Source organism: Patagioenas fasciata, chromosome 8, assembly GCF_037038585.1.
Source record: "Patagioenas fasciata isolate bPatFas1 chromosome 8, bPatFas1.hap1, whole genome shotgun sequence".
Taxonomy (NCBI): domain Eukaryota; kingdom Metazoa; phylum Chordata; class Aves; order Columbiformes; family Columbidae; genus Patagioenas; species Patagioenas fasciata.
This window is the reverse complement of record NC_092527.1, coordinates 4,202,703-4,227,002: the sequence shown is the minus strand read 5'-3', so window position 1 is coordinate 4,227,002 and position 24,300 is coordinate 4,202,703.

Here is a 24,300-nt window from a genome sequence, read left to right as displayed (position 1 = left end):
TACTTCCACAATCTTCTGGCAGTACAGAAGAACAAGCGGCAGATGTACTTAGGCTGAGTCATGGTGGTTTGGTGCAGAGACCATGCATATCATGGGAATAGTTCAGCATTTCTGCTCTGGTTTTCAGTGTATTACACCAAAACACCCACCTGACGACATCATTTCAAGAGCAAAAGCAGCAATTTGCAGAATTCAGCTTCTTTGGAGAACTGAGCAATTGCTGAGCTGACAGCAAGTCCTGCTGGGTCCCTGTCACCTGCAGAGTGCCCGCATCCTCACCACGGTAGCGGGCATTGTGACAAAGGTTCTATGTCAGCTGGGTGTGGCAGCCGAGCGCCCGCTAGGGGAGGGGGAGCCTGTCAGCCCCGGGCCTGTCACTGCCTGCTGTCCCCCCTATCACCAGCGAGGCCTCTGAAAAGTTTCCAAAACATGCCCAGACTTGGCTCCAAAGTGCCCAAAAGTCTCCAAGAGACAAGTCGGGAAGAAGGATATGGAACAGAGGGAGACAGGCACGGGAGCAGGCCAAAGGGGGGTAAGAGGAAAACCTAGTGCGGGGCTGCAGGACTGAAATGGAGGAATTGAAAGACGAAAGCCAGGAAGCAGGAGAGTTTGAGAAAAGGAGAGAGGAAAGAAGAGACATGCAGCCAGATGAGGGCTTAGTGAGAGAGGCTGGGACAGAGAACAGGATGAGAAGGAAATAAGGCAAGGCAAGGCAAGGCTAGGCCAAAGGACGTTTCTTTGATTTATATTTTCTACCACATTCATCTGGAGATGAGGAGGAAAGCCATCAGACCTTATGGATTAGGCCCAAACAAAAGCCCCGGCTACTTGAGACACTTAGACTAAGCCTAAACCACAAAGATCTCTCCATAAAGATGGTTTTTATACTGTACTTCCACAATCTTCTGGCAGTACAGAAGAACAAGCGGCAGATGTATTTAGGCTGAGTCATGGTGGTTTGGTGCAGAGACCATGCATATCATGGGAATAGTTCAGCATTTCTGCTCTGGTTTTCAGTGTATTACACCAAAACACCCACCTGACGACATCATTTCAAGAGCAAAAGCAGCAATTTGCAGAATTCGGCTTCTTTGGAGAACTGAGCAATTGCTGAGCTGACACCAAGTCCTGCTGGGTCCCTGTCACCTGCAGAGTGCCCGCATCCTCACCACGGTCGCGGGCATTGTGACAAAGGTTCTATGTCAGCTGGGTGTGGCAGCCGAGCGCCCGCTAGGGGAGGGGGAGCCTGTCAGCCCCGGGCCTGTCACTGCCTGCTGTCCCCCCTGTCACCAGCGAGGCCTCTGAAAAGTTTCCAAAACATGCCCAGACTTGGCTCCAAAGTGGCCAAAAGTCTCCAAGAGACAAGTCGGGAAGAAGGATATGGAACAGAGGGAGACAGACACGGGAGCAGGCCAAAGGGAGGTAAGAGGAAAAACTAGTGCGGGGCTGCAGGACTGAAATGGAGGAATTGAAAGACGAAAGCCAGGAAGCAGGAGAGTTTGAGAAAAGGAGAGAGGAAAGAAGAGACATGCAGCCAGACGAGGGGTTAGTGAGAGAGGCTGGGACAGAGAACAGGATGAGAAGGAAATAAGGCAAGGCAAGGCAAGGCTGGGCCAAAGGACGTTTCCTTGATTTATATTTTCTACCACATTCATCTGGAGATGAGGAGGAAAGCCATCAGACCTTATGGATTAGGCCCAAATAAAAGCCCCGGCTACTTGAGACACTTAGACTAAGCCTAAACCACAAAGATCTCTCCATAAAGATGGTTTTTATACTGTACTTCCGCAATCTTCTGGCAGTACAGAAGAACAAGCGGCAGATGTACTTAGGCTGAGTCATGGTGGTTTGGTGCAGAGACCATGCATATCATGGGAATAGTTCAGCATTTCTGCTCTGGTTTTCAGTGTATTACACCAAAACACCCACCTGACGACATCAGTTCAAGAGCAAAAGCAGCAATTTGCAGAATTCAGCTTCTTTGGAGAACTGAGCAATTGCTGAGCTGACAGCAAGTCCTGCTGGGTCCCTGTCACCTGCAGAGTGCCCGCATTCTCACCACGGTAGCGGGCATTGTGACAAAGGTTCTATGTCAGCTGGGTGTGGCAGCCGAGCGCCCGCTAGGGGAGGGGGAGCCTGTCAGCCCCGGGCCTGTCACTGCCTGCTGTCCCCCCTGTCACCAGCGAGGCCTCTGAAAAGTTTCCAAAACATCCCCAGACATGGCTCCAAAGTGGCCAAAAGTCTCCAAGAGACAAGTCGGGAAGAAGGATAGGGAACAGAGGGAGAAAGCCAAGGAAGAAGGACAAAGGGAGGCAAGAGGAAAAACTAGTGCGGGGCTGCAGGACTGAAATGGAGGAATTGAAAGACGAAAGCCAGGAAGCAGGAGAGTTTGAGAAAAGGAGAGAGGAAAGAAGAGACATGCAGCCAGACGAGGGGTTAGTGAGAGAGGCTGGGACAGAGAACAGGATGAGAAGGAAATAAGGCAAGGCAAGGCAAGGTTAGGCCAAAGGACGTTTCTTTGATTTATATTTTCTACCACATTCATCTGGAGATGAGGAGGAAAGCCATCAGACCTTATGGATTAGGCCCAAACAAAAGCCCCGGCTACTTGAGACACTTAAACTAAGCCTAAACCACAAAGATCTCTCCATAAAGATGGTTTTTATACTGTACTTCCACAATCTTCTGGCAGTACAGAAGAACAAGCGGCAGATGTACTTAGGCTGAGTCATGGTGGTTTGGTGCAGAGACCATGCATATCATGGGAATAGTTCAGCATTTCTGCTCTGGTTTTCAGTGTATTACACCAAAACACCCACCTGACGACATCATTTCAAGAGCAAAAGCAGCAATTTGCAGAATTCAGCTTCTTTGGAGAACTGAGCAATTGCTGAGCTGACAGCAAGTCCTGCTGGGTCCCTGTCACCTGCAGAGTGCCCGCATCCTCACCACGGTCGCGGGCATTGTGACAAAGGTTCTATGTCAGCTGGGTGTGGCAGCCGAGCGCCCGCTAGGGGAGGGGGAGCCTGTTAGCTCCGGGCCTGTCACTGCCTGCTGTCCCCCCTGTCACCAGCGAGGCCTCTGAAAAGTTTCCAAAACATGCCCAGACTTGGCTCCAAAGTGGCCAAAAGTCTCCAAGAGACAAGTCGGGAAGAAGGATATGGAACAGAGGGAGACAGGCACGGGAGCAGGCCAAAGGGGGGTAAGAGGAAAACCTAGTGCGGGGCTGCAGGACTGAAATGGAGGAATTGAAAGAGGAAAGCCAGGAAGCAGGAGAGTTTGAGAAAAGGAGAGAGGAAAGAAGAGACATGCAGCCAGACGAGGGCTTAGTGAGAGAGGCTGGGACAGAGAACAGGATGAGAAGGAAATAAGGCAAGGCAAGGCAAGGCTAGGCCAAAGGACGTTTCTTTGATTTATATTTTCTACCACATTCATCTGGAGATGAGGAGGAAAGCCATCAGACCTTATGGATTAGGCCCAAACAAAAGCCCCGGCTACTTGAGACACTTAGACTAAGCCTAAACCACAAAGATCTCTCCATAAAGATGGTTTTTATACTGTACTTCTGCAATCTTCTGGCAGTACAGAAGAACAAGCGGCAGATGTACTTAGGCTGAGTCATGGTGGTTTGGTGCAGAGACCATGCATATCATGGGAATAGTTCAGCATTTCTGCTCTGGTTTTCAGTGTATTACACCAAAACACACACCTGACGACATCATTTCAAGAGCAAAAGCAGCAATTTGCAGAATTCAGCTTCTTTGGAGAACTGAGCAATTGCTGAGCTGACACCAAGTCCTGCTGGGTCCCTGTCACCTGCAGAGTGCCCTCATCCTCACCACGGTCGCGGGCATTGTGACAAAGGTTCTATGTCAGCTGGGTGTGGCAGCCGAGCGCCCGCTAGGGGAGGGGGAGCCTGTCAGCTCCGGGCCTGTCACTGCCTGCTGTCCCCCCGTCAGCAGCGAGGCCTCTGAAAAGTTTCCAAAACATCCCCAGACTTGGCTCCAAAGTGGCCAAAAGTCTCCAAGAGACAAGTCGGGAAGAAGGATATGGAACAGAGGGAGACAGGCACGGGAGCAGGCCAAAGGGAGGTAAGAGGAAAAACTAGTGCGGGGCTGCAGGACTGAAATGGAGGAATTGAAAGAGGAAAGCCAGGAAGCAGGAGAGTTTGAGAAAAGGAGAGAGGAAAGAAGAGACATGCAGCCAGACGAGGGCTTAGTGAGAGAGGCTGGGACAGACAACAGGATGAGAAGGAAATAAGGCAAGGCAACGCAAGGCTGGGCCAAAGGACGTTTCCTTACTTTATATTTTCTACCACATTCATCTGGAGATGAGGAGGAAAGCCATCAGACCTTATGGATTAGGCCCAAACAAAAGCCCCGGCTACTTGATTCACTTAGACTAAGCCTAAACCACAAAGATCTCTCCATAAAGATGGTTTTTATACTGTACTTCCGCAATCTTCTGGCAGTACAGAAGAACAAGCGGCAGATGTACTTAGGCTGAGTCATGGTGGTTTGGTGCAGAGACCATGCATATCATGGGAATAGTTCAGCATTTCTGCTCTGGTTTTCAGTGTATTACACCAAAACACCCACCTGACGACATCATTTCAAGAGCAAAAGCAGCAATTTGCAGAATTCAGCTTCTTTGGAGAACTGAGCAATTGCTGAGCTGACACCAAGTCCTGCTGGGTCCCTGTCACCTGCAGAGTGCCCGCATTCTCACCACGGTAGCGGGCATTGTGACAAAGGTTCTATGTCAGCTGGGTGTGGCAGCCGAGCGCCCGCTAGGGGAGGGGGAGCCTGTCAGCCCCGGGCCTGTCACTGCCTGCTGTCCCCCCTGTCACCAGCGAGGCCTCTGAAAAGTTTCCAAAACATCCCCAGACTTGGCTCCAAAGTGGCCAAAAGTCTCCAAGAGACAAGTCGGGAAGAAGGATATGGAACAGAGGGAGACAGGCACGGGAGCAGGCCAAAGGCAGGTAAGAGGAAGAACTAGTGCGGGGCTGCAGGACTGAAACAGAGGAATTGAAAGACGAAAGCCAGGAAGCAGGAGAGTTTGAGAAAAGGAGAGAGGAAAGAAGAGACATGCAGCCAGACGAGGGCTTAGTGAGAGAGGCTGGGACAGAGAACAGGATGAGAAGGAAATAAGGCAAGGCAAGGCAAGGCTAGGCCAAAGGACGTTTCTTTGATTTATATTTTCTACCACATTCATCTGGAGATGAGGAGGAAAGCCATCAGACCTTATGGATTAGGCCCAAACAAAAGCCCCGGCTACTTGAGACACTTAGACTAAGCCTAAACCACAAAGATCTCTCCATAAAGATGGTTTTTATACTGTACTTCCACAATCTTCTGGCAGTACAGAAGAACAAGCGGCAGATGTACTTAGGCTGAGTCATGGTGGTTTGGTGCAGAGACCATGCATATCATGGGAATAGTTCAGCATTTCTGCTCTGGTTTTCAGTGTATTAGAACAAGACACCCACCTGACGACATCATTTCAAGAGCAAAAGCAGCAATTTGCAGAATTCAGCTTCTTTGGAGAACTGAGCAATTGCTGAGCTGACACCAAGTCCTGCTGGGTCCCTGTCACCTGCAGAGTGCCAGCATCCTCACCACGGTAGCGGGCATTGTGACAAAGGTTCTATGTCAGCTGGGTGTGGCAGCCGAGCGCCCGCTAGGGGAGGGGGAGCCTGTCAGCCCCGGGCCTGTCACTGCCTGCTGTCCCCCCTGTCACCAGCGAGGCCTCTGAAAAGTTTCTAAAACATCCCCAGACTTGGGTGCAAAGTGGCCAAAAGTCTCCAAGAGACAAGTCGGGAAGAAGGATATGGAACAGAGGGAGAAAGCCAAGGAAGAAGGACAAAGGGAGGCAAGAGGAAAAACTAGTGCGGGGCTGAAGGACTGAAATGGAGGAATTGAAAGAGGAAAGCCAGGAAGCAGGAGAGTTTGAGAAAAGGAGAGAGGAAAGAAGAGACATGCAGCCAGACGAGGGCTTAGTGAGAGAGGCTGGGACAGAGAACAGGATGAGAAGGAAATAAGGCAAGGCAAGGCAAGGCTAGGCCAACGGACGTTTTTTGATCTGTATTTTCTACCACATTCATCTGGAGATGAGGAGGAAAGCCATCAGACCTTATGGATTAGGCCCAAACAAAAGCCCCGGCTACTTGAGACACTTAGACTAAGCCTAAACCACAAAGATCTCTCCATAAAGATGGTTTTTATACTGTACTTCCGCAATCAGCTGGCAGTACAGAAGAACAAGCGGCAGATGTACTTAGGCTGAGTCATGGTGGTTTGGTGCAGAGACCATGCATATCATGGGAATAGTTCAGCATTTCTGCTCTGGTTTTCAGTGTATTACACCAAAACACCCACCTGATGACATCATTTCAAGAGCAAAAGCAGCAATTTGCAGAATTCAGCTTCTTTGGGGAACTGAGCAATTGCTGAGCTGACAGTAAGTCCTGCTGGGTCCCTGTCACCTGCAGAGTGCCCGCATCCTCACCACGGTAGCGGGCATTGTGACAATGGTTCTATGTCAGCTGGGTGTGGCAGCCGAGCGCCCGCTAGGGGAGGGGGAGCCTGTCAGCCCCGGGCCTGTCACTGCCTGCTGTCCCCCCTGTCACCAGCGAGGCCTCTGAAAAGTTTCCAAAACATCCCCAGACTTGGCTCCAAAGTGGCCAAAAGTCTCCAAGAGACAAGTCGGGAAGAAGGATATGGAACAGAGGGAGACAGGCACGGGAGCAGGCCAAAGGCAGGTAAGAGGAAAAACTAGTGCGGGGCTGCAGGACTGAAATGGAGGAATTGAAAGACGAAAGCCAGGAAGCAGGAGAGTTTGAGAAAAGAGAGAGGAAAGAAGAGACATGCAGCCAGACGAGGGCTTAGTGAGAGAGGCTGGGACAGAGAACAGGATGAGAAGGAAATAAGGCAAGGCAATGCAAGGCTGGGCCAAAGGACGTTTCCTTGATTTATATTTTCTACCACATTCATCTGGAGAGGAGGAGGAAAGCCATCAGACCTTATGGATTAGGCCCAAACAAAAGCCCCGGCTACTTGAGACACTTAGACTAAGCCTAAACCACAAAGATCTCTCCATAAAGATGGTTTTTATACTGTACTTCCACAATCTTCTGGCAGTACAGAAGAACAAGCGGCAGATGTACTTAGGCTGAGTCATGGTGGTTTGGTGCAGAGACCATGCATATCATGGGAATAGTTCAGCATTTCTGCTCTGGTTTTCAGTGTATTGCACCAAAACAACCACCTGATGACATCATTTCAAGAGCAAAAGCAGCAATTTGTAGAATTCAGCTTCTTTGGAGAACTGAGCAATTGCTGAGCTGACACCAAGTCCTGCTGGGTCCCTGTCACCTGCAGAGTGCCCGCATCCTCACCACGGTCGCGGGCATTGTGACAAGCGTTCTATGTCAGCTGGGTGTGGCAGCCGAGCGCCCGCTAGGGGAGGGGGAGCCTGTCAGCCCCGGGCCTGTCACTGCCTGCTGTCCCCCCTGTCACCAGCGAGGCCTCTGAAAAGTTTCTAAAACATCCCCAGACTTGGGTGCAAAGTGGCCAAAAGTCTCCAAGAGACAAGTCGGGAAGAAGGATATGGAACAGAGGGAGAAAGCCAAGGAAGAAGGACATAGGGAGGCAAGAGGAAAAACTAGTGCGGGGCTGAAGGACTGAAATGGAGGAATTGAAAGAGGAAAGCCAGGAAGCAGGAGAGTTTGAGAAAAGGAGAGAGGAAAGAAGAGACATGCAGCCAGACGAGGGCTTAGTGAGAGAGGCTGGGACAGAGAACAGGATGAGAAGGAAATAAGGCAAGGCAAGGCAAGGCTAGGCCAACGGACGTTTCTTTGATCTGTATTTTCTACCACATTCATCTGGAGATGAGGAGGAAAGCCATCAGACCTTATGGATTAGGCCCAAACAAAAGCCCCGGCTACTTGAGACACTTAGACTAAGCCTAAACCACAAAGATCTCTCCATAAAGATGGTTTTTATACTGTACTTCCGCAATCAGCTGGCAGTACAGAAGAACAAGCGGCAGATGTACTTAGGCTGAGTCATGGTGGTTTGGTGCAGAGACCATGCATATCATGGGAATAGTTCAGCATTTCTGCTCTGGTTTTCAGTGTATTACACCAAAACACCCACCTGATGACATCATTTCAAGAGCAAAAGCAGCAATTTGCAGAATTCAGCTTCTTTGGGGAACTGAGCAATTGCTGAGCTGACAGTAAGTCCTGCTGGGTCCCTGTCACCTGCAGAGTGCCCGCATCCTCACCATGGTAGCGGGCATTGTGACAAAGGTTCTATGTCAGCTGGGTGTGGCAGCCGAGCGCCCGCTAGGGGAGGGGGAGCCTGTCATCCCCGGGCCTTTCACTGCCTGCTGTCCCCCCTGTCACCAGCGAGGCCTCTGAAAAGTTTCCAAAACATCCCCAGACTTGGCTCCAAAGTGGCCAAAAGTCTCCAAGAGACAAGTCGGGAAGAAGGATATGGAACAGAGGGAGACAGGCACGGGAGCAGGCCAAAGGCAGGTAAGAGGAAAAACTAGTGCGGGGCTGCAGGACTGAAATGGAGGAATTGAAAGACGAAAGCCAGGAAGCAGGAGAGTTTGAGAAAAGGAGAGAGGAAAGAAGAGACATGCAGCCAGACGAGGGCTTAGTGAGAGAGGCTGGGACAGAGAACAGGATGAGAAGGAAATAAGGCAAGGCAATGCAAGGCTGGGCCAAAGGACGTTTCTTTGATTTATATTTTCTACCACATTCATCTGGAGAGGAGGAGGAAAGCCATCAGACCTTATGGATTAGGCCCAAACAAAAGCCCCGGCTACTTGAGACACTTAGACTAAGCCTAAACCACAAAGATCTCTCCATAAAGATGGTTTTTATACTGTACTTCCACAATCTTCTGGCAGTACAGAAGAACAAGCGGCAGATGTACTTAGGCTGAGTCATGGTGGTTTGGTGCAGAGACCATGCATATCATGGGAATAGTTCAGCATTTCTGCTCTGGTTTTCAGTGTATTGCACCAAAACAACCACCTGATGACATCATTTCAAGAGCAAAAGCAGCAATTTGCAGAATTCAGCTTCTTTGGAGAACTGAGCAATTGCTGAGCTGACACCAAGTCCTGCTGGGTCCCTGTCACCTGCAGAGTGCCCGCATCCTCACCACGGTCGCGGGCATTGTGACAAGCGTTCTATGTCAGCTGGGTGTGGCAGCCGAGCGCCCGCTAGGGGAGGGGGAGCCTGTCAGCCCCGGGCCTGTCACTGCCTGCTGTCCCCCCTGTCACCAGCGAGGCCTCTGAAAAGTTTCCAAAACATCCCCAGACTTGGGTGCAAAGTGGCCAAAAGTCTCCAAGAGACAAGTCGGGAAGAAGGATATGGAACAGAGGGAGACAGGCACGGGAGCAGGCCAAAGGGGGGTAAGAGGAAAAACTAGTGCGGGGCTGCAGGACTGAAATGGAGGAATTGAAAGACGAAAGCCAGGAAGCAGGAGAGTTTGAGAAAAGGAGAGAGGAAAGAAGAGACATGCAGCCAGACGAGGGCTTAGTGAGAGAGGCTGGGACAGAGAACAGGATGAGAAGGAAATAAGGCAAGGCAAGGCAAGGCTAGGCCAAAGGACCTTTCTTAGATTTATATTTTCTACCACATTCATCTGGAGATGAGGAAGAAAGCCATCAGACCTTATGGATTGGGCCCAAACAAAAGCCCCGGCTACTTGAGACACTTAGACTAAGCCTAAACCACAAAGATCTCTCCATAAAGATGGTTTTTATACTGTACTTCTACAATCTTCTGGCAGTACAGAAGAACAAGCGGCAGATGTACCTAGGCTGAGTCATGGTGGTTTCGTGCAGAGACCATGCATATCATGGGAATAGTTCAGCATTTCTGCCATGGTATTCAGTGTATTACACCAAAACACACACCTGATGACATCATTTCAAGAGCAAAAGCAGCAATTTGCAGAATTCAGCTTCTTTGGGGAACTGAGCAATTGCTGAGCTGACACCAAGTCCTGCTGGGTCCCTGTCACCTGCAGAGTGCCCGCATCCTCACCACGGTAGCGGGCATGGTGACAAAGGTTCTATGTCAGCTGGGGGTGGCAGCCGAGCGCCCGCTAGGGGAGGGGGAGCCTGTCAGCCTCGGGCCTGTCACTGCCTGCTGTCCCCCCTGTCACCAGCGAGGCCTCTGAAAAGTTTCCAAAACATCCCCAGACTTGGCTCCAAAGTGGCCAAAAGTCTCCAAGAGACAAGTCGGGAAGAAGGATATGGAACAGAGGGAGACAGGCACGGGAGCAGGCCAAAGGGGGGTAAGAGGAAAAACTAGTGCGGGGCTGCAGGACTGAAATGGAGGAATTGAAAGACGAAAGCCAGGAAGCAGGAGAGTTTGAGAAAAGAGAGAGGAAAGAAGAGACATGCAGCCAGACGAGGGGTTAGTGAGAGAGGCTGGGACAGAGAACAGGATGAGAAGGAAATAAGGCAAGGCAAGGCAAGGCTAGGCCAAAGGACGTTTCTTTGATTTGTATTTTCTACCACATTCATCTGGAGATGAGGAGGAAAGCCATCAGACCTTATGGATTAGGCCCAAACAAATGCCCCGGCTACTTGAGACACTTAGACTAAGCCTAAACCACAAAGATCTCTCCATAAAGATGGTTTTTATACTGTACTTCCACAATCTTCTGGCAGTACAGAAGAACAAGCGGCAGATGTACTTAGGCTGAGTCATGGTGGTTTGGTGCAGAGACCATGCATATCATGGGAATAGTTCAGCATTTCTGCTCTGGTTTTCAGTGTATTACACCAAAACACCCACCTGATGACATCATTTCAAGAGCAAAAGCAGCAATTTGCAGAATTCAGCTTCTTTGGAGAACTGAGCAATTGCTGAGCTGACACCAAGTCCTGCTGGGTCCCTGTCACCTGCAGAGTGCCCGCATCCTCACCACGGTCGCGGGCATTGTGACAAAGGTTCTATGTCAGCTGGGTGTGGCAGCCGAGCGCCCGCTAGGGGAGGGGGAGCCTGTCAGCCCCGGGCCTGTCACTGCCTGCTGTCCCCCCTGTCACCAGCGAGGCCTCTGAAAAGTTTCCAAAACATCCCCAGACTTGGCTCCAAAGTGGCCAAAAGTCTCCAAGAGACGAGTCGGGAAGAAGGATATGGAAGAGAGGGAGACAGGCACGGGAGCAGGCCAAAGGCAGGTAAGAGGAAAAACTAGTGCGGGGCTGCAGGACTGAAACGGAGGAATTGAAAGACGAAAGCAAGGAAGCAGGAGAGTTTGAGAAAAGGAGAGAGGAAAGAAGAGACATGCAGCCAGACGAGGGCTTAGTGAGAGAGGCTGGGACAGAGAACAGGATGAGAAGGAAATAAGGCAAGGCAAGGCAAGGCTAGGCCAAAGGACGTTTCTTTGATTTATATTTTCTACCACATTGATCTGGAGATGAGGAGGAAAGCCATCAGACCTTATGGATTAGGCCCAAACAAAAGCCCCGGCTACTTGAGACACTTAGACTAAGCCTAAACCACAAAGATCTCTCCATAAAGACGGTTTTTATACTGTACTTCCGCAATCTTCTGGCAGTATAGAAGAACAAGCGGCAGATGTACTTAGGCTGAGTCATGGTGGTTTGGTGCAGAGACCATGCATATCATGGGAATAGTTCAGCATTTCTGCTCTGGTTTTCACTGTATTACACCAAAACACCCACCTGACGACATCATTTCAAGAGCAAAAGCAGCAATTTGCAGAATTCAGCTTCTTTGGAGAACTGAGCAATTGCTGAGCTGACACCAAGTCCTGCTTGGTCCCTGTCACCTGCAGAGTGCTCGCATCCTCACCACGGTAGCGGGCATTGTGACAGAGGTTCTATGTCAGCTGGGTGTGGCAGCCGAGCGCCCGCTAGGGGAGGGGGAGCCTGTCAGCCCCGGGCCTGTCACTGCCTGCTGTCCCCCCTGTCACCAGCGAGGCCTCTGAAAAGTTTCCAAAACATCCCCAGACTTGGGTGCAAAGTGGCTAAAAGTCTCCAAGAGACAAGTCGGGAAGAAGGATATGGAACAGAGGGAGACAGGCACGGGAGCAGGCCAAAGGCAGGTAAGAGGAAAAACTAGTGCGGGGCTGCAGGACTGAAATGGAGGAATTGAAAGACGAAAGCCAGGAAGCAGGAGAGTTTGAGAAAAGGAGAGAGGAAAGAAGAGACATGCAGCCAGACGAGGGCTTAGTGAGAGAGGCTGGGACAGAGAACAGGATGAGAAGGAAATAAGGCAAGGCAAGGCAAGGGTAGGCCAAAGGACGTTTCTTTGATTTATATTTTCTACCACATTCATCTGGAGAGGAGGAGGAAAGCCATCAGACCTTATGGATTAGGCCCAAACAAAAGCCCCGGCTACTTGAGACACTTAGACTAAGCCTAAACCACAAAGATCTCTCCATAAAGATGGTTTTTATACTGTACTTCCACAATCTTCTGGCAGTACAGAAGAACAAGCGGCAGATGTACTTAGGCTGAGTCATGGTGGTTTGGTGCAGAGACCATGCATATCATGGGAATAGTTCAGCATTTCTGCTCTGGTTTTCAGTGTATTGCACCAAAACACCCACCTGATGACATCATTTCAAGAGCAAAAGCAGCAATTTGCAGAATTCAGCTTCTTTGGAGAACTGAGCAATTGCTGAGCTGACACCAAGTCCTGCTTTGTCTCTGTCACCTGCAGAGTGCCCGCATCCTCACCACGGTCGCGGGCATTGTGACAAAGGTTCTATGTCAGCTGGGTGTGGCAGCCGAGCGCCCGCTAGTAGAGGGGGAGCCTGTCAGCCCCGGGCCTGTCACTGCCTGCTGTCCCCCCTGTCACCAGCGAGGCCTCTGAAAAGTTTCCAAAACATCCCCAAACTTGGGTGCAAAGTGGCCAAAAGTCTCCAAGAGACAAGTCGGGAAGAAAGATATGGAACAGAGGGAGACAGGCACGGGAGCAGGCCAAAGGGAGGTAAGAGGAAAAACTACTGCGGGGCTGCAGGACTGAAATAGAGGAATTGAAAGACGAAAGCCAGGAAGCAGGAGAGTTTGAGAAAAGGAGAGAGGAAAGAAGAGACATGCAGCCAGACGAGGGCTTAGTGAGAGAGGCTGGGACAGAGAACAGGATGAGAAGGAAATAAGGCAAGGCAAGGCAAGGCTAGGCCAAAGGACGTTTCTTTGATTTCTATTTTCTACCACATTCATCTGGAGATGAGGAGGAAAGCCATCAGACCTTATGGATTAGGCCCAAACAAAAGCCCCGGCTACTTGAGACACTTAGACTAAGCCTAAACCACAAAGATCTCTCCATAAAGATGGTTTTTATACTGTATTTCCGCAATCTTCTGGCAGTACAGAAGAACAAGCCGCAGATGTACTTAGGCTGAGTCATGGTGGTTTGGTGCAGAGACCATGCATATCATGGGAATAGTTCAGCATTTCTGCTCTGGTTTTCAGTGTATTACACCAAAACACCCACCTGATGACATCATTTCAAGAGCAAAAGCAGCAATTTGCAGAATTCAGCTTCTTTGGGGAACTGAGCAATTGCTGAGCTGACACCAAGTCCTGCTGGGTCCCTGTCACCTGCAGAGTGCCCGCATCCTCACCACGGTAGCGGGCATTGTCACAAAGGTTCTATGTCAGCTGGGTGTGGCAGCCGAGCGCCCGCTAGGGGAGGGGGAGCCTGTCAGCCCCGGGCCTGTCACTGCCTGCTGTCCCCCCTGTCACCAGCGAGGCCTCTGAAACGTTTCCAAAACATCCCCAGACTTGGCTCCAAAGTGGCCAAAAGTCTCCAAGAGACAAGTCGGGAAGAAGGATATGGAACAGAGGGAGACAGGCACGGGAGCAGGCCAAAGGGAGGTAAGAGGAAAAACTACTGCGGGGCTGCAGGACTAAAATGGAGGAATTGAAAGACGAAAGCCAGGAAGCAGGAGAGTTTGAGAAAAGGAGAGAGGAAAGAAGAGACATGCAGCCAGACGAGGGCTTAGTGAGAGAGGCTGGGACAGAGAACAGGATGAGAAGGAAATAAGGCAAGGCTAGGCCAAAGGACGTTTCTTTGATTTATATTTTCTACCACATTCATCTGGAGAGGAGGAGGAAAGCCATCAGACCTTATGGATTAGGCCCAAACAAAAGCCCCGGCTACTTGAGACACTTAGACTAAGCCTAAACCACAAAGATCTCTCCATAAAGATGGTTTTTATACTGTACTTCCACAATCTTCTGGCAGTACAGAAGAACAAGCGGCAGATGTACTTAGGCTGAGTCATGGTGGTTTGGTGCAGAGACCATGCATATCATGGGAATAGTTCAGCATTTCTGCTCTGGTTTTCAGTGTATTACACCAAAACACCCACCTGATGACATCATTTCAAGAGCAAAAGCAGCAATTTGCAGAATTCGGCTTCTTTGGAGAACTGAGCAATTGCTGAGCTGACAGCAAGTCCTGCTGGGTCCCTGTCACCTGCAGAGTGCCCGCATCCTCACCACGGTAGCGGGCATTGTGACAAAGGTTCTATGTCAGCTGGGTGTGGCAGCCGAGCGCCCGCTAGGGGAGGGGGAGCCTGTCAGCCCCGGGCCTGTCACTGCCTGCTGTCCCCCCTGTCACCAGCGAGGCCTCTGAAAAGTTTCCAAAACATGCCCAGACTTGGCTCCAAAGTGGCCAAAAGTCTCCAAGAGACAAGTCGGGAAGAAGGATATGGAACAGAGGGAGACAGGCACGGGAGCAGGCCAAAGGGAGGTAAGAGGAAAAACTAGTGCGGGGCTGCAGGACTGAAACGGAGGAATTGAAAGACGAAAGCCAGGAAGCAGGAGAGTTTGAGAAAAGGAGAGAGGAAAGAAGAGACATGCAGCCAGACGAGGGCTTAGTGAGAGAGGCTGGGACAGAGAACAGGATGAGAAGGAAATAAGGCAAGGCTAGGCCAAAGGACGTTTCTTTGATTTATATTTTCTACCACATTCATCTGGAGATGAGGAGGAAAGCCATCAGACCTTATGGATTAGGCCCAAACAAAAGCCCCGGCTACTTGAGACACTTAGACTAAGCCTAAACCACAAAGATCTCTCCATAAAGATGGTTTTTATACTGTACTTCCACAATCTTCTGGCAGTACAGAAGAACAGGCGGCAGATGTACTTAGGCTGAGTCATGGTGGTTTGGTGCAGAGACCATGCATATCATGGGAATAGTTCAGCATTTCTGCTCTGGTTTTCAATGTATTGCACCAAAACACCCACCTGATGACATCATTTCAAGAGCAAAAGCAGCAATTTGCAGAATTCAGCTTCTTTGGAGAACTGAGCAATTGCTGAGCTGACACCAAGTCCTGCTTTGTCTCTGTCACCTGCAGAGTGCCCGCATCCTCACCACGGTCGCGGGCATTGTGACAAAGGTTCTATGTCAGCTGGGTGTGGCAGCCGAGCGCCCGCTAGGGGAGGGGGAGCCTGTCAGCCCCGGGCCTGTCACTGCCTGCTGTCCCCCCTGTCACCAGCGAGGCCTCTGAAAAGTTTCCAAAACATCCCCAGACTTGGGTGCAAAATGGCCAAAAGTCTCTAAGAGACAAATCGGGAAGAAAGATATGGAACAGAGGGAGACAGGCACGGGAGCAGGCCAAAGGGAGGTAAGAGGAAAAACTACTGCGGGGCTGCAGGACTGAAACAGAGGAATTGAAAGACGAAAGCTAGGAAGCAGGAGAGTTTGAGAAAAGGAGAGAGGAAAGAAGAGACATGCAGCCAGACGATGGCTTAGTGAGAGAGGCTGGGACAGAGAACAGGATGAGAAGGAAATAAGGCAAGGCTAGGCCAAAGGACGTTTCTTTGATTTATATTTTCTACCACATTCATCTGGAGAGGAGGAGGAAAGCCATCAGACCTTATGGATTAGGCCCAAACAAAAGCCCCGGCTACTTGAGACACTTAGACTAAGCCTAAACCACAAAGATCTCTCCATAAAGATGGTTTTTATACTGTACTTCCACAATCTTCTGGCAGTACAGAAGAACAAGCGGCAGATGTACTTAGGCTGAGTCATGGTGGTTTGGTGCAGAGACCATGCATATCATGGGAATAGTTCAGCATTTCTGCTCTGGTTTTCAGTGTATTACACCAAAACACCCACCTGATGACATCATTTCAAGAGCAAAAGCAGCAATTTGCAGAATTCGGCTTCGTTGGAGAACTGAGCAATTGCTGAGCTGACAGCAAGTCCTGCTGGGTCCCTGTCACCTGCAGAGTGCCCGCATCCTCACCACGGTAGCGGGCATTGTGACAAAGGTTCTATGTCAGCTGGGTGTGGCAGCCGAGCGCCCGCTAGGGGAGGGGGAGCCTGTCAGCCCCGGGCCTGTCACTGCCTGCTGTCCCCCCTGTCACCAGCGAGGCCTCTGAAAAGTTTCCAAAACATCCCCAGACTTGGCTCCAAAGTGGCCAAAAGTCTCCAAGAGACAAGTCGGGAAGAAGGATATGGAACAGAGGGAGACAGGCACGGGAGCAGGCCAAAGGCAGGTAAGAGGAAAAACTAGTGCGGGGCTGCAGGACTGAAACGGAGGAATTGAAAGACGAAAGCCAGGAAGCAGGAGAGTTTGAGAAAAGGAGAGAGGAAAGAAGAGACATGCAGCCAGACGAGGGCTTAGTGAGAGAGGCTGGGACAGAGAACAGGATGAGAAGGAAATAAGGCAAGGCTAGGCCAAAGGACGTTTCTTTGATTTATATTTTCTACCACATTCATCTGGAGATGAGGAGGAAAGCCATCAGACCTTATGGATTAGGCCCAAACAAAAGCCCCGGCTACTTGAGACACTTAGACTAAGCCTAAACCACAAAGATCTCTCCATAAAGATGGTTTTTATACTGTACTTCCACAATCTTCTGGCAGTACAGAAGAACAAGCGGCAGATGTACTTAGGCTGAGTCATGGTGGTTTGGTGCAGAGACCATGCATATCATGGGAATAGTTCAGCATTTCTGCTCTGGTTTTCAGTGTATTACACCAAAACACCCACCTGATGACATCATTTCAAGAGCAAAAGCAGCAATTTGCAGAATTCAGCTTCTTTGGAGAACTGAGCAATTGCTGAGCTGACACCAAGTCCTGCTGGGTCCCTGTCACCTGCAGAGTGCCCGCATCCTCACCACGGTAGCGGGCATTGTGACAAAGGTTCTATGTCAGCTGGGTGTGGCAGCCGAGCGCCCGCTAGGGGAGGGGGAGCCTGTCAGCCCCGGGCCTGTCACTGCCTGCTGTCCCCCCTGTCACCAGCGAGGCCTCTGAAAAGTTTCCAAAACATCCCCAGACTTGGCTCCAAAGTGGCCAAAAGTCTCCAAGAGACAAGTCGGGAAGAAGGATATGGAACAGAGGGAGACAGGCACGGGAGCAGGCCAAAGGGAGGTAAGAGGAAAAACTAGTGTGGGGCTGCAGGACTGAAATGGAGGAATTGAAAGAGGAAAGCCAGGAAGCAGGAGAGTTTGAGAAAAGGAGAGAGGAAAGAAGAGACATGCAGCCAGACGAGGGCTTAGTGAGAGAGGCTGGGACAGAGAACAGGATGAGAAGGAAATAAGGCAAGGCTAGGCCAAAGGACGTTTCTTTGATTTATATTTTCTACCACATTCATCTGGAGAGGAGGAGGAAAGCCATCAGACCTTATGGATTAGGCCCAAACAAAAGCCCCGGCTACTTGAGACACTTAGACTAAGCCTAAACCACAAAGATCTCTCCATAAAGATGGTTTTTATACTGTACTTCCACAATCTTCTGGCAGTACAGAAGAACAAGCGGCAGATGTACTTAGGCTGAGTCATGGTGGTTTGGTGCAGAGACCATGCATATCATGGGAATAGTTCAGCATTTCTGCTCTGGTTTTCAGTCTATTACACCAAAACACCCACCTGATGACATCATTTCAAGAGCAAAAGCAGCAATTTGCAGAATTCGGCTTCTTTGGAGAACTGAGCAATTGCTGAGCTGACAGCAAGTCCTGCTGGGTCCCTGTCACCTGCAGAGTGCCCGCATCCTCACCACGGTAGCGGGCATTGTGACAAAGGTTCTATGTCAGCTGGGTGTGGCAGCCGAGCGCCCGCTAGGGGAGGGGGAGCCTGTCAGCCCCGGGCCTGTCACTGCCTGCTGTCCCCCCTGTCACCAGCGAGGCCTCTGAAAAGTTTCCAAAACATGCCCAGACTTGGCTCCAAAGTGGCCAAAAGTCTCCAAGAGACAAGTCGGGAAGAAGGATATGGAACAGAGGGAGACAGGCACGGGAGCAGGCCAAAGGGAGGTAAGAGGAAAAACTAGTGCGGGGCTGCAGGACTGAAACGGAGGAATTGAAAGACGAAAGCCAGGAAGCAGGAGAGTTTGAGAAAAGGAGAGAGGAAAGAAGAGACATGCAGCCAGACGAGGGCTTAGTGAGAGAGGCTGGGACAGAGAACAGGATGAGAAGGAAATAAGGCAAGGCTAGGCCAAAGGACGTTTCTTTGATTTATATTTTCTACCACATTCATCTGGAGATGAGGAGGAAAGCCATCAGACCTTATGGATTAGGCCCAAACAAAAGCCCCGGCTACTTGAGACACTTAGACTAAGCCTAAACCACAAAGATCTCTCCATAAAGATGGTTTTTATACTGTACTTCCACAATCTTCTGGCAGTACAGAAGAACAGGCGGCAGATGTACTTAGGCTGAGTCATGGTGGTTTGGTGCAGAGACCATGCATATCATGGGAATAGTTCAGCATTTCTGCTCTGGTTTTCAATGTATTGCACCAAAACACCCACCTGATGACATCATTTCAAGAGCAAAAGCAGCAATTTGCAGAATTCAGCTTCTTTGGAGAACTGAGCAATTGCTGAGCTGACACCAAGTCCTGCTTTGTCTCTGTCACCTGCAGAGTGCCCGCATCCTCACCACGGTCGCGGGCATTGTGACAAAGGTTCTATGTCAGCTGGGTGTGGCAGCCGAGCGCCCGCTAGGGGAGGGGGAGCCTGTCAGCCCCGGGCCTGTCACTGCCTGCTGTCCCCCCTGTCACCAGCGAGGCCTCTGAAAAGTTTCCAAAACATGCCCAGACTTGGCTCCAAAGTGGCCAAAAGTCTCCAAGAGACAAGTCGGGAAGAAGGATATGGAACAGAGGGAGACAGGCACGGGAGCAGGCCAAAGGGAGGTAAGAGGAAAAACTAGTGCGGGGCTGCAGGACTGAAACGGAGGAATTGAAAGACGAAAGCCAGGAAGCAGGAGAGTTTGAGAAAAGGAGAGAGGAAAGAAGAGACATGCAGCCAGACGAGGGCTTAGTGAGAGAGCCTGGGACAGAGAAGAGGATGAGAAGGAAATAAGGCAAGGCAAGGCAAGGCTAGGCCAAAGGACGTTTCCTTGATTTATATTTTCTACCACATTCATCTGGAGATGAGGAGGAAAGCCATCAGACCTTATGGATTAGGCCCAAACAAAAGCCCCGGCTACTTGAGACACTTAGACTAAGCCTAAACCACAAAGATCTCTCCATAAAGATGGTTTTTATACTGTACTTCCACAATCTTCTGGCAGTACAGAAGAACAAGCGGCAGATGTACTTAGGCTGAGTCATGGTGGTTTGGTGCAGAGACCATGCATATCATGGGAATAGTTCAGCATTTCTGCTCTGGTTTTCAGTGTATTACACCAAAACACCCACCTGATGACATCATTTCAAGAGCAAAAGCAGCAATTTGCAGAATTCAGCTTCTTTGGGGAACTGAGCAATTGCTGAGCTGACAGCAAGTCCTGCTGGGTCCCTGTCACCTGCAGAGTGCCCGCATCCTCACCACGGTAGCGGGCATTGTGACAAAGGTTCTATGTTCAGCTGGGTTTGGCAGCCGAGCGCCCCCTAGGAGAGGGGGAGCCTGTCAACCCCGGGCCTGTCACTGCCTGCTGTCCCCCCTTTCACCAGCGAGGCCTCTGAAAAGTTTCCAAAACATCCCCAGACTTGGGTCCAAAGTGGCCAAAAGTCTCCAAGAGACAAGTCGGGAAGAAGGATATGGAACAGAGGGAGAAAGCCAAGGGAGCAGGCCAAAGGGAGGCAAGAGGAAAAAGTAGTGCGGGGCTGCAGGACTGAAATGGAGGAATTGATAGAGGAAAGCCAGGAAGCAGGAGAGTTTGAGAAAAGGAGAGAGGAAAGAAGAGACATGCAGCCAGACGAGGGCTTAGTGAGAGAGGCTGGGACAGAGAACAGGATGAGAAGGAAATAAGGCAAGGCAAGGCAAGGCTAGGCCAAAGGACGTTTCCTTGATTTATATTTTCTACCACATTCATCTGGAGAGGAGGAAGAAAGCCATCAGACCTTATGGATTAGGCCCAAACAAAAGCCCCGGCTACTTGAGACACTTAGACTAAGCCTAAACCGCAAAGATCTCTCCATAAAGATGGTTTTTATACTGTACTTCCACAATCTTCTGGCAGTACAAAAGAACAAGCGGCAGATGTATTTAGGCTGAGTCATGGTGGTTTGGTGCAGAGACCACGCATATCATGGGAATATTTCAGCATTTCTGCTCTGGTTTTCAGTGTATTGCACCAAAACACCCACCTGATGACATCATTTCAAGAGCAAAAGCAGCAATTTGCAGAATTCAGCTTCTTTGGGGAACTGAGCAAATGCTGAGCTGACACCAAGTCCTGCTGGGTCCCTGTCACCTGCAGAGTGCCCGCATCCTCACCACGGTAGCGGGCATTGTGACAAAGGTTCTACGTCAGCTGGGTGTGGCAGCCGAGCGCCCCCTAGGGGATGGGGAGCCTGTCAGCCCCGGGCCTGTCACTGCCTGCTGTCCGCCCTGTCAGCAGCGAGGCCTCTGAAAAGTTTCCAAAACACCCCCAGACTTGGGTGCAAAGTGGCCAAAAGTCTCCAAGAGACAAGTCGGGAAGAAGGATATGGAACAGAGGGAGAAAGCCAGGGGAGCAGGACAAAGGGAGGCAAGAGGAAAAAGTAGTGCGGGGCTGCAGGACTGAAATGGAGGAATTGAAAGACGAAAGCCAGGAAGCAGGAGAGTTTGAGAAAAGGAGAGAGGAAAGAAGAGACATGCAGCCAGACGAGGGCTTAGTGAGTGTCCTGGTTTTGTTAAAAACAGGTTTCTCTTTTAGTGAATTTGCCTGTCAGCTAAGCCTTCATATTAGCTGCATTTTCCTGGAGAACCCGACACATGTTTTGGTTAAACCTAGCAATGGAATGCAAACTTATTGATAAGCACGGATGGACATCTCGCGAGAGGGACAACGAGAAAACTGATGGCCGAGAGACTGACCAACGGTGTATAACATTCCATTCACGTGAATACTTCATATAAAAGTGGGAGATCACGAGGATCTCGGCCCTTTGCCTTTTCCCTTTTTTCCTCATGGCTGACATTAGGAGAGGACCTTGCTGGTCGTCCCTGCGAACTGAGGCCTAGTGAGAGACTGAATCCAGCTCCTGTTGGCTACAGAGTCTAATCCAGGACTTTGGGTGCTGGCTCTGCAGTTGCTGAGACTTACAAGATTGGTTTTGTATATTTTTTATTATTTTCTCTATTCTTATTAGTAGCATTAGTAAAACATCTTTAACTTTTCCAACTCTTCTTCTCTCTCTGTCCTTCTTTCCCTCCCGATCGCCTGTCCTGAGTGGGAAGGGGGGAGAGGGAGGGGCAAAAAGGGGGAAGTGGGGGGGAGAGGAGGTTAACAATACATCTGCCAGGGTTTGATTGTCACCCCACAATCCTAACCCTCGACAGATAATTGGCGCCCAACGTGGGGCGAGAAAAAGGGGTAAATTTGGAGATTTTTGGCTTTTCTACTGCTCTGACGTACCTTTCAATTTTCTTGGCACGGTGCCAACTCATAGAGTTGTGATACTCACGCATCTGTTTGCTTCGGATATTTTTTAGTGGTATTAAGGCAAAGTGAATTACACTGATTTAAAGATGTTATGGCAAAAGTTGTATCAGTTATTTTCTACATTGTGCTCGCTGATCCCATATCTGTGTTGGTGTTTCTTTCTGAATCGAAGTATTCATTATATAACAACAAGAAACTGGACAGCGGTCATGATGATACTGTGTGGTATGGCACTGGTTTATTTCATTATACTGCAGCCACTAATGAATTTCTACTCGCTTCTGCTTTACCTTGAAAAACCTCCAGGAGAGATTAAAGAGCAGAATGGCTCTATATTTGCTAATTGGTCAAGCGAATATTTAGAAAGGCTGACTAACAATACTTTTGTGTTTTCGCTAGGACAGTTTGCAAATGTTTTAGAGAACTTTGAATACCCTTGGAGCTTTGATAGAACTGTGATGGTGTTATTTGGTTTGCTGAATGTGTGTCAGTTTGTGTTACTGTTAAGAGAAATGAGGTTCAATAGGAGGTTTGCGTCTCTTCTTAGTCCTGAGATTTGCGGTGCGTCTTCGGAAGCTTTAGCAAAAAGCACTCCGAGCCGCTTGAGAAAAAGCAAAACAGCCAAAGCTGCTGCTGCAGCCACTGCCCCCCCAACCGCGGCTTCACAGGCTGAAGCTACAGCTCCTCCGCAGAGCTCCTCTGCCAAGGTCACTGCAGATAACGTTACTTCTCCAGCCTCAAAGGCTAACAAGGCAGCCCCCTCGTCTTCACACACTGGGCACTGTTGCTGCTGTATCCACAGCAATCACTGTGACAGTCATTCAGACTCTGGAAATGAATCAGATGATGGTGAACCCATATCAGCATCAGTTGCTGGTTGTAAGAAAGTCACTAGAAAGACTACCCGTGCAGCAGGTGATGGCACAGGGCCAACATCAACCCAAGAGGCATCATCATCAGGACAGGGTGGAGATGAAGTGACCACCACTCGGTCCTTTTCTCCAGGTGAGCTGAGAGATCTGCGAAAAGACTTTAGTCGTCGTGAAGGCGAGAATATTTTAACCTGGCTGCTGCGATGCTGGGACAATGGGGCAGAAACAATTGAATTAGAAGGTGGTGAAGCCAGGCAGCTGGGATCTCTGTCAAAAGATTCCACCATTGATAGGGCAATTTCAAGAGAGTCTAATGCCACTACTCTCTGGACCCGACTCCTGGCAGCTATGAAAGTCAGATTTCCCTACAAGGAAGATTGTATATCCAAGTTAGGGAAATGGAATACTATGGAGAGAGGTATCCAGTTCCTGAGAGAATTAGCTGTGCGAGAGATCATCTATCTAGGACCAAACAGCCAAGAGGGGACAGACCCAGATAGAATCAATTGTACAAAATCTATGTGGCGCAGATTTGTACAAAGTGCACCACCTGCATATGCTAAGTCATTGGCAGGAATGGTCTGGTCGGCTAGAGGTATACAAGAAATTAATGAAGTGATTGAGCAGCTCCGGTACTTTGAGGACAGCCTTGCTGGTTCTCTACGGGCTTGTGTCTCCGCTGTGGAGAAACTGTGTGAAAAATCTGATGACCGGTTTGAAAAGCTGTTACAAGAAATCAAAGAGCTCAGAGAAGACTCGTACCGTTCACGACCTGCACAAACCTATGTTTCAGCTGTTAGGAGAAGGCGTTTCCAATCTCGAGAGAGAGGGCAGAGACAGCCCACAAAAAGAGGTTCACTGTGGTTCTTCCTACATGAGCAGGGAGAAAACATGAATAAGTGGCATGGAAGGCCTACCTCAGAACTTCAGGAACAAGTACGTGAGATAAAAGGAAAAACTCCTAGGAAAGTGGCTGCTCCAGTTTACAAAAGGAGCAGAAGAGATTCTGATGCTCTTGAAGGAACCTCTAACTCACACCCAGAGACTGTGCAAAACAGGAATTAGAGGTGCCCTGCCTCCAACCAGGTGGAGGAAAGGGATAACAGAGTTTATTGGACTGTACAAATACTATGGCCTGGTACAACACAACCCCAGGAGTACAAAGCTTTAGTGGACACTGGTGCTCAGTGCACAATAATTCCTTCTAATTATAAAGGAACACAATCCATCAATATTGTTGGAGTGACTGGGGGATCCCAGGAACTGACTGTTGTAGAGGCTGAAATGAGCCTAACTGGAAAAAACTGGCAAAAGCATCCCATTGTGACTGGTCCAGATGCTCCGTGCATCCTTGGTATAGACTACCTCAGGAGAGGGTATTTTAAGGACCCAAAAGGGTATAGGTGGGCATTTGGTATAGCAGCTGTGGACACTGAGAAAATTGAACAGCTGTCTGATTTGCCTGGTCTTTCAGATGACCCTTTTGTTGTAGGACTGCTGAGGGTTGACGATCAGCAGGTGCCAATTGCTACCACGACGGTGCATCGCCGGCAATATCGCACCAATCGAGACTCTTTGATTCCTATCCAGAA